Source organism: Herpailurus yagouaroundi, unplaced genomic scaffold (assembly GCF_014898765.1).
Source record: "Herpailurus yagouaroundi ecotype Mexico unplaced genomic scaffold, PumYag 67793, whole genome shotgun sequence".
NCBI lineage: Eukaryota > Metazoa > Chordata > Mammalia > Carnivora > Felidae > Herpailurus > Herpailurus yagouaroundi.
In genome coordinates this window covers 5,041,183-5,053,540 of record NW_024420586.1, presented here as the reverse complement: position 1 = coordinate 5,053,540, position 12,358 = coordinate 5,041,183, and the positions used below count along the sequence as shown (strand labels likewise).

At 36.3% G+C, this 12,358-nt stretch overlaps 1 non-coding gene across 1 annotated transcript; it reads right to left on the bottom strand.

Moving 5' to 3' along the window:
• Nucleotides 1-10,979: 10,979 nt before the first annotated feature.
• LOC121026205 (U1 spliceosomal RNA) lies at nt 10,980-11,151 on the bottom strand. The gene has a single exon (XR_005788306.1). It is a non-coding gene; the product is annotated as a U1 spliceosomal RNA (small nuclear RNA).
• Between the last annotated feature and the right edge of the window lie 1,207 nt (nt 11,152-12,358).

Below are 12,358 nucleotides of genomic sequence, written 5' to 3'. Positions count from 1 at the left end.
AAACTGTGGCATGCAAAGTAAAAGGAAATATCTGTGTTTTTTTTTTCCTTTTTGAAGAAAGTTATCATTTTAAATGTAGAACAGAAACTAAACAGAAGGTTCGCCTATTAAAATGTAATTCTGGATCTTCATTTAGGCACACAGCCTGGGAGGGTGTTGGTAAATGGTATTTATTCAGGAAAGGTTGGCATCTTACAAGTAGCTTCAGCTAAAGTTGGGATTTGCCCAGGGCAATAGTACAATTAATGAAGACAGAGAAGTGCTAAATCACAAGCTCCGTGATTTGTGTTTTGATTGACTTCATGGAATTGTGAGAGTTACATTTTAAGTCTGATCCTCACAGGCTTTCTATAATCAATTACAGCCTAAAATAATCATTTCTGCTTATTAAATCTGAACTTGCGAATGCAAATACATGTATGTGAATACAGATTAGAATTTGAAGATAAATGGAAACTAATGCTTCCTGTATATTTGATTTCTCCTTCCAGCAGAAAGAGTAACTCAATTGCATGTTTAATTTTCCTTCATTAATTGTACATTATACTTTTAGATGTTCCTTTAATATCTGTGACTCAAGATGTTGTACGTTATTATTCTACACAAGCATAATATTCTTAGGAGATTTTGCATGATTTCCTAAGGCATCAGAATAAATTTTTTAGAGTGATATTTTTTCATGTGGTTTCTAATTCATAACATTTCAGAATTCATAAAATTATATTCATAACTTAAATTGTGTACTTAATTTGTTAATTGTGTCTATTCTATTCAGCAAATATTTTTGATAATAAACCATATCTCAATATTATGGTCATGCTGGGGCCTATATGAAAAAATACCATTGGTCTTGTTCTAAAGGGTATTCAAATATTTTAAGAGTCAACATATGATATGCATGAGAACAAAGAAATATGCAAAACATTAAATATGCTCACATAGGAATATACTCACACAGAAAAATGGATAGCAGGTAACAATTTTAATTCAATTACCCTATGGTTACGGCTTGTGTCGGCTTTGAGCTTACTTACATCAACAAAATAAAATGACCAACGTCTTCATAGACTTTACTGATGAGTGTCTGTGTGTATGTGCGCATGTGTAGGAACACAATTATCGTATAAGTGTGTTCATTGAAACTTGATATAGTTTAAGTGTGTGAAGAGCACACACTAGAAGAATATTTTCCAGGAGGAACTAACCCCAACCTATGCTAGAGCCTGGGAATACTAAGGCCAAGTGAAACTACTGTACAATATTTGTGGCACAGATCCAGAGGAGGCAGGAAGAGGGAGGGAGGGAGTACAGCATGGTTAAGTGTGTGTTTCTACCAGAGCGTGGCAGGTGGGTTGCCTTTAGTATACTAAAAGGTATCCAGATAGAGGTTAGAAGATATCAAACAGATTGCCCGATGTAGGTGAGGTGCCCAAGATGAGGCTGAAGAGGTAGGCAAGAGAGTGGTAAAGCTAAGCCAAAACAGATTACATATTACATCAGGGCTGCCTGAGGACCTTGCACGATGATGTTTTCACTGACGAAACCTTGATGCCCAAGTTGGCTATTCGAAGGAGGGGCTTCCAATACATTCAGGTCGCACCATGACCCCTCTTTATAGGAGGCCACTCTTGGTGGCATGCACTCTTGGTAGGAGCATGCTTCCTCTCCTGCCTACCACAGGTCAGCAGGACTGCATGGAGAGGGGTCAAGCAGCATCATGTACTCAAGTTATGCCTTCTCTGGTACTCAGGGGCTGCTAGATGTCATAAAGTCCTCCCTGTACCAAAAAAGCAAGGTAAGTAGAGGCTTCATTCCCTGGGAGATATTCCCACTGCACTGAATTTGAACTCCAGGGACTTTTCCTCTTCCAAAACCCATGGGTCTCCCACCACCAAAGTTTACAACTACCTCCAAGAATATAATTACTTAGCAAACTTTTTTTAGTGGGAGAAAGTTATGGCAAAGAGAAGCCCTTGATCATCATTACATTCAGGAGAGTTTTAACTAACGATCCCTCTGGCTGGGTACCAAATTTTGAAAAAGCTGGTAAGCACTTTGAAGGCTTTGTATCTTGTTCTACAACCTCAATAGGTAGTCTTGGAAGAATTTTAAATATAGGCATGACATGATTGATTTTGCCCTACAATAAAATATAATTCTAACTCTACTATAAAGTACTAATTAGAAGCTCTAATTTAAGATGTCATATAAGAATATACTGCTCTCTCCTACTTCAAACTCACAGGAATAACGGAAAAGTTATGTATTTTATAAATCATAGCCAAGACAAAATATGAAAAAGATACAACAAATGAAAAGCAAATGAAAATAACAATGAATAGCAGAAAGGAATATTTCACATACCATGAAGACTAGATTAACCTGAAGGAACTTCTGCTGAAAAATATCTAGCAGTTTTGAGTAAAATATTCAACCAAGTCTTAAGTATAGAACAGAATTTACAATAAATTAAGAGGGCATCCCCACAGATTTAAAAAAAAAAAAGGCATAGGTAATGAGAGCCTCGGTGGTGTTAAAGGTAAACTGAGGCATTTTAAAATTTACAAGAATGTGTTTGAGTCTTCATTGATTTGACTGGAGCAGCACCACATCGATAGTGGTTAGGCGTGCTCCACCGACAAGAGCTAGGGGACAGGTTTTTCATAGAGAGAACATGTAAGCTAAACAAGAAAAATCTTTGGCCTTAGTTTAAGCAGTTGCCTTATTTGGGAAAGCCTAGTTGCCTGTGTGTGATTGGTTGTTCTTAAGTTTCATTTTCTACGATTCAAATGTGTTGACTCTGAGCTAGGTGTTGGTTTGCTTACTTAGGCTACCAACACAGTAGGGCCGCTCAGTCTAATTGAGTCCTTGCTTAAATACTTGAACAGTGGTCGATGGGTGCAGAATCTTTGATTCTTCTAAAATAATTTGCTGGCTTCATTAACCAAAGTCTCGGGCCACAATGGCCACACAGATATATAATTCAGAATAAAGGCATTCATGAAGCCTCTGATAAGGTTGTCTAGGAAGACTGTACCTCCAATGGAATATAAGGGGGAAAGGAGGAGATTAAACGGTTGGAAAACAAAGGGAGATGAAACCAAAATTTGTATTTACTAACCTGGACTTTGGGGAAGAAAGCATACATTAATATTTGAATCACATACTTGCCTTGATGAAGGTTTGGAAATTTAATTTATACTGCTTGTGTTGACTAAATACCTGGAAGCTAAAAATGTAAGAAAAACTGGTACAGAACTGCTAATGACCCTGGGTGCATCTAAGAGTAGCAAATATAAAAATCCTCAGGAAAATGTACTTTCGAACCAAACCTCAAAGGATTCTCCCTATTAAACTCCTGCTGAACAGAAGCTCACCATCTAAAATTAGAAAAAACAGTAGGACTCATCACTGTAAGCAAACATCAACAGAATTAGCAAACAGCAGAATGAGAGCTATGAGTTATTCAGATGGTGGAATTATTGATTATAGGTGGTAAATTGAATGTTTCACATGATTGCATGAAGCAGAAAAGATTTTAAGAAAAATTAATAAAGTAGATTTAAATTTTTTGTAAGTAAGCTCCACACCCAACATGGGGCTTGAACTCACAACCCTGAGACCAGGAGTCAGATAATCTACTGACTGAGCCAGCCAGACAGCCCAATCAAAGTGGATTTTATGTTATTTTTTATGATATTGTTAATGTTTATTCATTTATTTTTGAGAGAGAGAGCATGCGAGCGGGGAAGGGGCAGAGAGAGAAGGAGACAGAGAATCCCAAGCAGGTTCTGTGCTGTCTGCACGGAGCCCATTGTGGGGCTCGAACCCACGAACTGTGAAATCATGACCTCAACCAAAACCAAAGAGTCAGAAGCTTAACTGACTGAGCCACTCAGACAACCCAAAGTGGATTTTAAAAAGAGAAATGATAAAGCAATGATAGTACAGGTCTCAAATTAGCAGGAAAAAAACAAAAACAAAACTGGTAGGTATCTCAAAATTGAAAAGATCCCCTGAATGCAGAACAGACTAAATAACTATAAGAAATATATGAAAAATAACAACTAGTTCTCAAACCTAGATATAACATAAATTCAGAAAAGCGAGAATAAAGAGAGAATTCCCAAGAACTTTTAGAAAGGGAAATGAGTAGCTTATATCCATCCGTACGGGAGTACATGTCACATAACCAGCAAAACATCTTATTAATACTGAATGTTAAAATAACATGCATTAGATTTCAAAGGTCTGAAGGAGAGTAACCTTTGCCTTAGAATCTTACGCTTAGGTAAACTATCACCAAGTGAGAAAGATAAACAAAACCAATTTGAATTATACAAGGTTTCAGAAAGTGTCTCACAGATCCATTCTTTTTTTTTGTTTTAATTTTTTTGATGTTTGTTTTTGAGAAAGAGAGAGAGATAGGGAAGGGCAGAGAGAGAGGGAGGGAGACACAGAATCCGAAGCAGGCTCCGGGATCTTAGCTGTCAGAACTGAGCCTGATGCAGGGATCAAACTCACGAACCACAAGATCATGACCTGAGTCGAAGTCACAGGCTTAACTGACTGAGCCACCCAGGTGCCCCACTCACAGATCCTTTCTGAAAGAATTATTAGAGAATTTACTCCAAGGAGAAGGAAAAAAGAGGCAAAAGTGAGATGGTATAGTCATAATCAGGAAAGAAATAAAAAGCACTTATTAAATTGCAAAGGCTTTGGTTTTAAATGCATGGATTAAAAAACAAGTTAAGATTGAAAATAAATAGTTTCTAATTCAAGAAGCATGAAAAGTTACTAATGCAAAATTTAATTAATAAAAGACTTAGCTAAAAAACAAATCTAAAAAAGATCAAGTTGATCGCTAAAACTGAAAGTAAAAGTGGCTTTTAAAGTTATGATTCAGCTGGGGCGCCTGGGTGGCTTGGTCGGTTAAGCGTCCGACTTCAGCTCAGGTCATGATCTCACGGTCCGTGAGTTTGAGCCCCGCGTCGGGCTCTATGCTGACAGCTCAGAGCCTGGAGCCTGTTTCAGATTCTGTGTCTCCCTCTCTCTCTTGCCCCTCCCCTGTTCATGCTCTGTCTCTCTGTCTCAAAAATAAATAAACGTTAAAAAAAAATTTTAAAAAAAGTTATGATTCAGCAAATAGAGGGACAACACATAAAAATGTATTTGTATTTACTTCCTGTTTAATTCCAGAGAGAAAAACATTCCTGAAACTTTGTGTGCCTAATAACATGGAATCAAAACATATAAAAGCTGAATGAATGAGTGAGAGAGTGAGTGAGTGAAAGAAATGGTCAACTTCACAATCATACTGAAGGATTTTAACTTATCTCCCTTAGAAATTTATATGTTGAACAGATATAACACTAAGAATATAGAATATTTGTACAACATACTAAGTTGATCTCAACAATTTCTTTGTATAAAATCCTGCACTCGACAATCAGTGAATGTATGCCCTTTCTTAGCATGACCATGGGCTAAAACTCAGTTGCATATGTTTCCACAGCTGATTCTATAATCTAGAATCAGGTGCCAAGAAAGTTATTGGTTGATCTTAGCTAGGTTTGGAATACTGCCATAAACGAAGGGTCAAGAGATTTTTAGATAATGGCATAATATTGCTTGAAAAAGTTACTATAGCTACTATTAGAGGTAAAGACATCTTTTTTTTCTCACTATTAATTTTTATGCCTGGTATGTTCCAGAATCCAGAAGAATAGATATATCAGAGTATTTCTCAAGAAGTCAGAAGATCTGCATACAGGATCCTAATCAATAAAACATAAAGTCTTCTGAAAGAGTCATTTAGTTCATCTAATGGCTACAGGTTTGGACATGATGATATCTAAGTCACCCACCCATCCCTAAGATTTTATTATTTTCTGATTTCTCGTGATTTTGGTTTTAGCTTTATATTCTCTAGTAGCATCCTGCAGACATTCTAGCTAGATAGCACTGTGGTCACCTATTTACTCCTCAGTATTCTCCACTAATCTATATAGCCTTACCAGCCAAGGATTTTATCTTTTGAGCATTACATTCCTAGTAACTATCATGGTCTCCATCACACAGAAGACGCTCAGTAAATGCTTACTGAATAACTGAATTATTAAATGATAAGTAAGTCAAGGGTTTCATTACAAGAGTTTTAAAAATGTGTTCCAGGAAATGCTTGGCCTCACTGAGACCCTTTCAAGGGTTTACAGACTCAAAAATATTTTCATAATAATGGTAAGACATTACCTGTTTTTGTGTTTGTTTTACTTCTAGTCTCTTTGAGGCATGTAGACATCAGGGGATGTTAAGGAATACACTGGAAATTACGGAGCTAGAGGGTCAGAGAACAAACAGGAGAGAGTCAAGCTTGTCCATCTAAGATAACGACCAAGGACCAGTTCTGTTATTCCAGTTCAACTGCTCTGATTTGATATTAAACCTGTCCATAATATATACAGCTTATATAACCTCCTTTATCCTTTCTTTCAAAATATACTTTTGCTTCAAAATAAACTCTAAAGTTATTTGAGACCTAAATACTTTAATTGTTGAGTTTCTCGATCCTTGCAAGCGTTGTTTGCTTCAGCACTAATATTGGACACTGTATATGTGGAAATGCTCCGAGTTCCCTGTGGGAGATTTATCATATTTAATACAAGCTAAAATACTTCATTGTTATAAACCTGGCTCCATGGCAAAAAATAGAGTAAAACGCTCCAGGGAGAAATCTCTCCTTCTATGTAATATCTTAACATTTTAGAGCTGCCAGAGACTTTAGTGATGATTTGATTCACTGATCTGCTTCACATGATTAAATTATGGCCTACCAAAGCTAAGAAGAGCCTGATGCCTTCTTTAGGGAATAATTTAGCATTGTGGAGGGGAAAAAAAAAAAAACAAACCTTTCTCCAATTATCTAGTAAAGAGTTAAGCATGGATCCAATTACTTGCAGGTGTATTTTGGGTTAATTTAGGCGACTAGTGCTCTTTCCTCTAATTCTCATCTCGCTAGTCCTTGAAACAGTTGCAGTGTGATGTCCTCAATCCTATCAAGAGGAAAGGTAAGGGACAATCAGTATGAATTCATACTAGGCCCTGAAAGCAAACCAAGCAGTGATGAAATGTATCTACTGTCAGACATGGCTTACTTGCTTAGTTGTCTCGTCCAGTATTCTTCGGGAAGAATTTGGAGCTTTACAGTTCCCTCTGTAGTTTGTGAAAAAAAATCTTCTGGGAGTCTACGAGTTTTGTGGGTTATATTGTGTGTCAAAAATATTCATTTCTAACAGTCACAAATTACCTATGCCCTTTCCAGAATTCCGTGTACACGAAATCCTAAAATTTTGCAGTATATTATCACTTTCCCAGAAAAAAGAGGGAAATAAACAGTGCAGCGTAATAGAACCTCCCTCAACTCACTCTTACAGTGCTACCACTGTATTAGGATTGTTATGTAACTTTTATTTCACATTGTGTCACAGCAGAGCATCATTTGTTTTCAGGGAAAAAATTATTTTTATTTTTGAGGATAATGACTTTCCATATGTACAAATCTAAACATAAATATTTAATTATACTAAAGGAAATAAATGCATTCGTGTGCCCTCTGATCTGTTCCCCTTTAAGTTTTTTTGTTGTTGTTGTTAACCAATACATTTTTAGCCAGTACTTGAGAACAAACATGACATATTTGGTGATGCCAAATCATATGTCCAAAGGGATGGGGAATATGTGTGAGGAGCTGATGAATAATGATTAATTGTGATTATGATGATTAGGAATAAATGATACGTCCTGGATATTTTGTAGTTCTGTCTCCCCTCCCATTTGTATAACAGATGACAAATGCAAAGTACAGCTGCATCGCAATTAAATGCCTTTTCCTTTGTAGAATCAAAACCCTTTTTGAGACTGTTTAATATGCTGGGTCTATAAGGCAACTATACACACAACTGAATCAATCTGTGACATTAGGATTTAACCAAAATTATAGAAAATGATACTGGTCTAAATAATTTACAAAATCACAGAAAATATTTATGATGTGAGTAAGTGCTTAAAAATGACAAAAATATCAAAATTTACTTAAACCATATACGTTTTACAAGAGAAAAGTGTTTATTGCCAGAATTGAACAGGTAGAATATTCCCTTTTCGTGTAAGGCACCTATATAAAGGCAGAAATGCCAATTTTTGGCATGGATGCTCTCGGATTTAGTTCGGTCAACACCCCTACAAGGTGGTACAAGAGAAAAGCATTGAGAAGTTTGTTGATAATACAGGGTCATTCCAGAATCCCATTTTGGCTGTCCTCTTCAGCAGCATTTTAAGCCCCTGGAACCGACTGGTAAAATCTTTTTGATTTGGGAAATGATTTTTCTTCTTTCTGCCACAAAACTAAAAATTCTTTCTTGTAACAATAGTATCTGTTAAATGTCGAAGATGTGTTGTGTGTTTAGCAGAGTTGCAATGCTCTCAGTGGTTCAACAAGATGCCAGCTGTAGTTTAGATGACTCACCAGGTAGGTAGCAATTGTTGTGCATTTATTGTCTTTGTTTCCACTCTAGACTGACTACCAGAATGTGGAGCGGTACACAGTCCTAATACTAATTGAATCACTTCCTGAAAATTTGAAAAAGCTTCTTTTTTTTTTATCACATTCCTCTTTTTTTTACATTTATTGTTTACCTACTATGATTGTCTCTTAACCTTGTTGTGGATTGAGACCATGAATTAAAGAATTTTCTCTTCCTTACTTTCAAATCCTCAGTACTTAGCACAGGGTAAGTATGCACTAAATAAATATCAACAGAGTGATGATGATAATGAATGAGTAAATTATTCTATGAATACTGCTAACTCATTAATTTCATTTCACTGTGAATAACAACACTTTTAGTAAGATTCCCAATGTTGTTATTAGTAGTTAATAAAAGCACCGTGACTAGTATCTGCTCAAGTGGAATATTGGAATATAAATAGAAGAGTAAAAGCCGTTGCTTTGAAAATCCCAGCTATCCACCCAATTTAATTGTTCTCTGACTCAATATTGGTTGTGAAGCAAAACCTATGTACATCATGATAGAAAATTCAGACATCATAATTAAGACTGACCTTCTCTGTCTATTGTCTATCATCTGATTCTTTTTTGCAAAAATATCCCCAAAGCTTTTGTTTATCACATTGACTGAAATGTCAAGGTCTCTGATGATTATGACTCTCAGAGAAAAGCTTTATCAAAAAAATGTAGCACTTGGAATACTTAAAAAAATTACTACATAAAAATGAGTTTTTATTTTGAGCTCTGCAGTATTCTAACTTTATAGCTATTTATTTTACTCTCTGAATTTCAGAAGTTAAATAAACACAATTATAACAGTAACTCGTGCTTCTCAATGGGAAAGAAAGAAACAGTGTCAAAACAATTATCAGAATAGGATAAATGACAGTGGCGTTTTAGGATTAAAATATGAGCCTTCACCAGTATGAGTTCTAGGATTAGCCACTTGTTTGTGAGACAGTCTGGTGTGAGTCAAGGATGAGGAGGAGGGATAATGAATTCTCTAAAATATAAGGCATGTTTGGGAGAGCAGAGCAGAAAGTATAAAAGGACCAGGCCTTTGGGAGCCCCTAAAAGATTAATTCCAAGGTCTATCCAGATTGAAAGCTGTGTAACATTTTCAAATTATCATGCACACAAAACTAGTGTATAATTAATAACAATTTGTAATATAATTGTATCTGTGCAGAAACGGGAAGGATAAAAAGCCTTTAATGTAGTGTATTAGGTTCTACATGACTTAATCCATGTCTGTTTCAGTCAGCACCCAATTCACTGTATGTGTTTTTGTAAAAAGTAACTCCTTTCAGTTTTTTTAACTTCCTCGTTGTCTCTCAATTTTGGATCTTTTCAGACTGTGCTCTTCCTGTCTGGAAGACTTCTTCCCTCCCTCGTTCTCACTTCCTTGGGTAATTCTTATTCACCCTCTGTAACCCAACTGGGAAATCACTTTGCAAAGGCTTGGCTGACTCCATCAGACTTATGTATCCTTTCCATGTTCTCATATCTCAACCCAGAGTTGGTCACACTGGATTGTAACTCAAGTTATGCTCTCTACCATAAGCCTCTTAAGTTCTGTGAAGGCAGGAGATAATTCCAGTGCCAGTATCCCTCTTGTTCATTATTACATGTCTAATTCCTAGCACAGTGCGTGTTTCATATAGTAAGTGCATCTATTGATTTAAATCAAAATGGAAGGCTGAAGAAAGGAGGTTATTCATTAAGCTTTCATCAGCTGCTTATTATAGAGCCTAAATAACTCAGAGGAATCAGAAACTAATAATAGTAGGCAAGGACATAGAAACCAAGACAAAAGGTCAGCTGCAAACAGTTCAGGAATTCAGACCAGCAATTTGGGCAGGAGGATAGTTATGTCATGCAACAGCCTGGGCAGCAGGATTGGAGAAATGGGTCATTTGATGGCAGAGAGGACCAAGAATATAGTAGCAGGTAGAATTGAAGTAAACCTCAGCTTTAGACAGAAACTGTTTTGTGCTCTTATTTTCAAGGCAAAAGGTGATATTTAATCGAACATGAGGAGAGAATAGAGTAACATTTGGCATTTGCCTTAAAAATATTTTCTTTTATTTGGTCAGCTTTATTAAAATATAATTTATGCGTAGGAAAATCCATCTTTTTCAGAGTGCAGTTCTGTGAGTTTTGACGAATGTATGCGGTGTAAGCAACACCACAGTTACCTGATAGATCAGTTCCATGACTCCAGCCATTTGTGCCCCTTTGTATTTAATCCCAAACCCTCACCTCCAGTTTCTGGCAACCAATGATCTATTTTCTAATCCCTATAGATGTGACTTTTCCAGAATTTGATATAAATGGAATAATAAATTGTGTGACCTTTTGAGCCTGGCTTCCTATCACTAGCATAATGCACTTATGATTCATTCATGTTTTTATAAGTTTTACATTTGTTTTAGTTTTTAACTCCACTATCACAAATTCTGCAGTTAAACTTTCCACATATGTGGGAAAATCACGGGGGTCTGCACATCCAGAGTGCGACAGGCAAGCCTTGCTCTGGGAAAACCAACTTCATGATCATGTTATCACCCCTATCAGGTAAGTATTTATTAGATTATCTTTTATTGCTGAGCAATACTCCACTGTAGGATATATCACAGATTATACATTCTCCCCCTGAAGGCCATTTGGTTTGCTTCTAGTTTGGGGCAATTATGAATAAAGCCACCATAAATACTCATATGCATAAATATTCATGTATACGTTTCTTGTGTGAAGATAAATTTCTTCCCCCTCAGGTAAAATAAATATTTAACCTGAACACAAGGGCCAGACTGTTTTCCAGACTTGCTATAATATTGTGAATTTTAAGCAGCCATGTGTGAGCATTCCAGTTGCTCAACATCCTTTCTAGCCTTTGAGATTGTCAGATTGTTTATCTGAGCGTTCTACTTTGCTTTTTATTTTATTTGTGTTTTGGCATTTCTAATTGGTGGGTAGTGGTATCTCATAGTGGCATAATGATATTGAGGATCTCTCTTTCTTGTGATTAATGTCAGACATCTTTTCCTCATTGATGTGTTTGTTTAAATCCTTTATCCATTTGTACTTCGGATGTTTGTTTTCTTATTAGTAATTGAGTTTTGAGATTCCTCTATGTATCTTAGATGCAAGTCCCTTACCAGCTATGTTTGTAAATGTTTACCACAGTCTGTGGTGTTTCCTTTCATTCTTTTAACATCTTTAGAAGAGCAGAAATTTTACACATATATAATATCCATTATAAATTTATTACGAATCAGTTTTGACGTTGTGTTTAAGAAATGTTACTACCTCACGCCCCTGGGCGGCTCAGTCAGTTAAACATCTGATCTTGGCTCAGGTCATGATCTCGTGGTGTCTTGACTTCAAGCCCTGCATCAAGCTCTCTGCTGTCAACGTGGAGCCCACTTCGGATCCTCTGTCTGCCTCCCCCACTCTTGCTTTCTCTTTCTCAGAAATAAATAAACATTTAAAAAAAAAGTAAAAGAAATGTTACTACCTCAGATTTACAAAGATGCTTTTCTATGTTTCTTCAATGAGTTTTATGGTTTCAGGTTTACATGTAGGTCTATGATTCAAGTTGATTTCATTTTTTATGTTATTTAAAATACAAGTTATTTTTTATATTAAATATAATTTATTGTCAAATTGGTTTCCATACAACACCCAGTGCTCATCCCAACAGGTGCCCTCCTCCATGCCCATCACCCACTTTCCCCTCTCCCCCACCTCCCATCACCCCTCAGTTTGTTGTCAGTATTTATATTCATA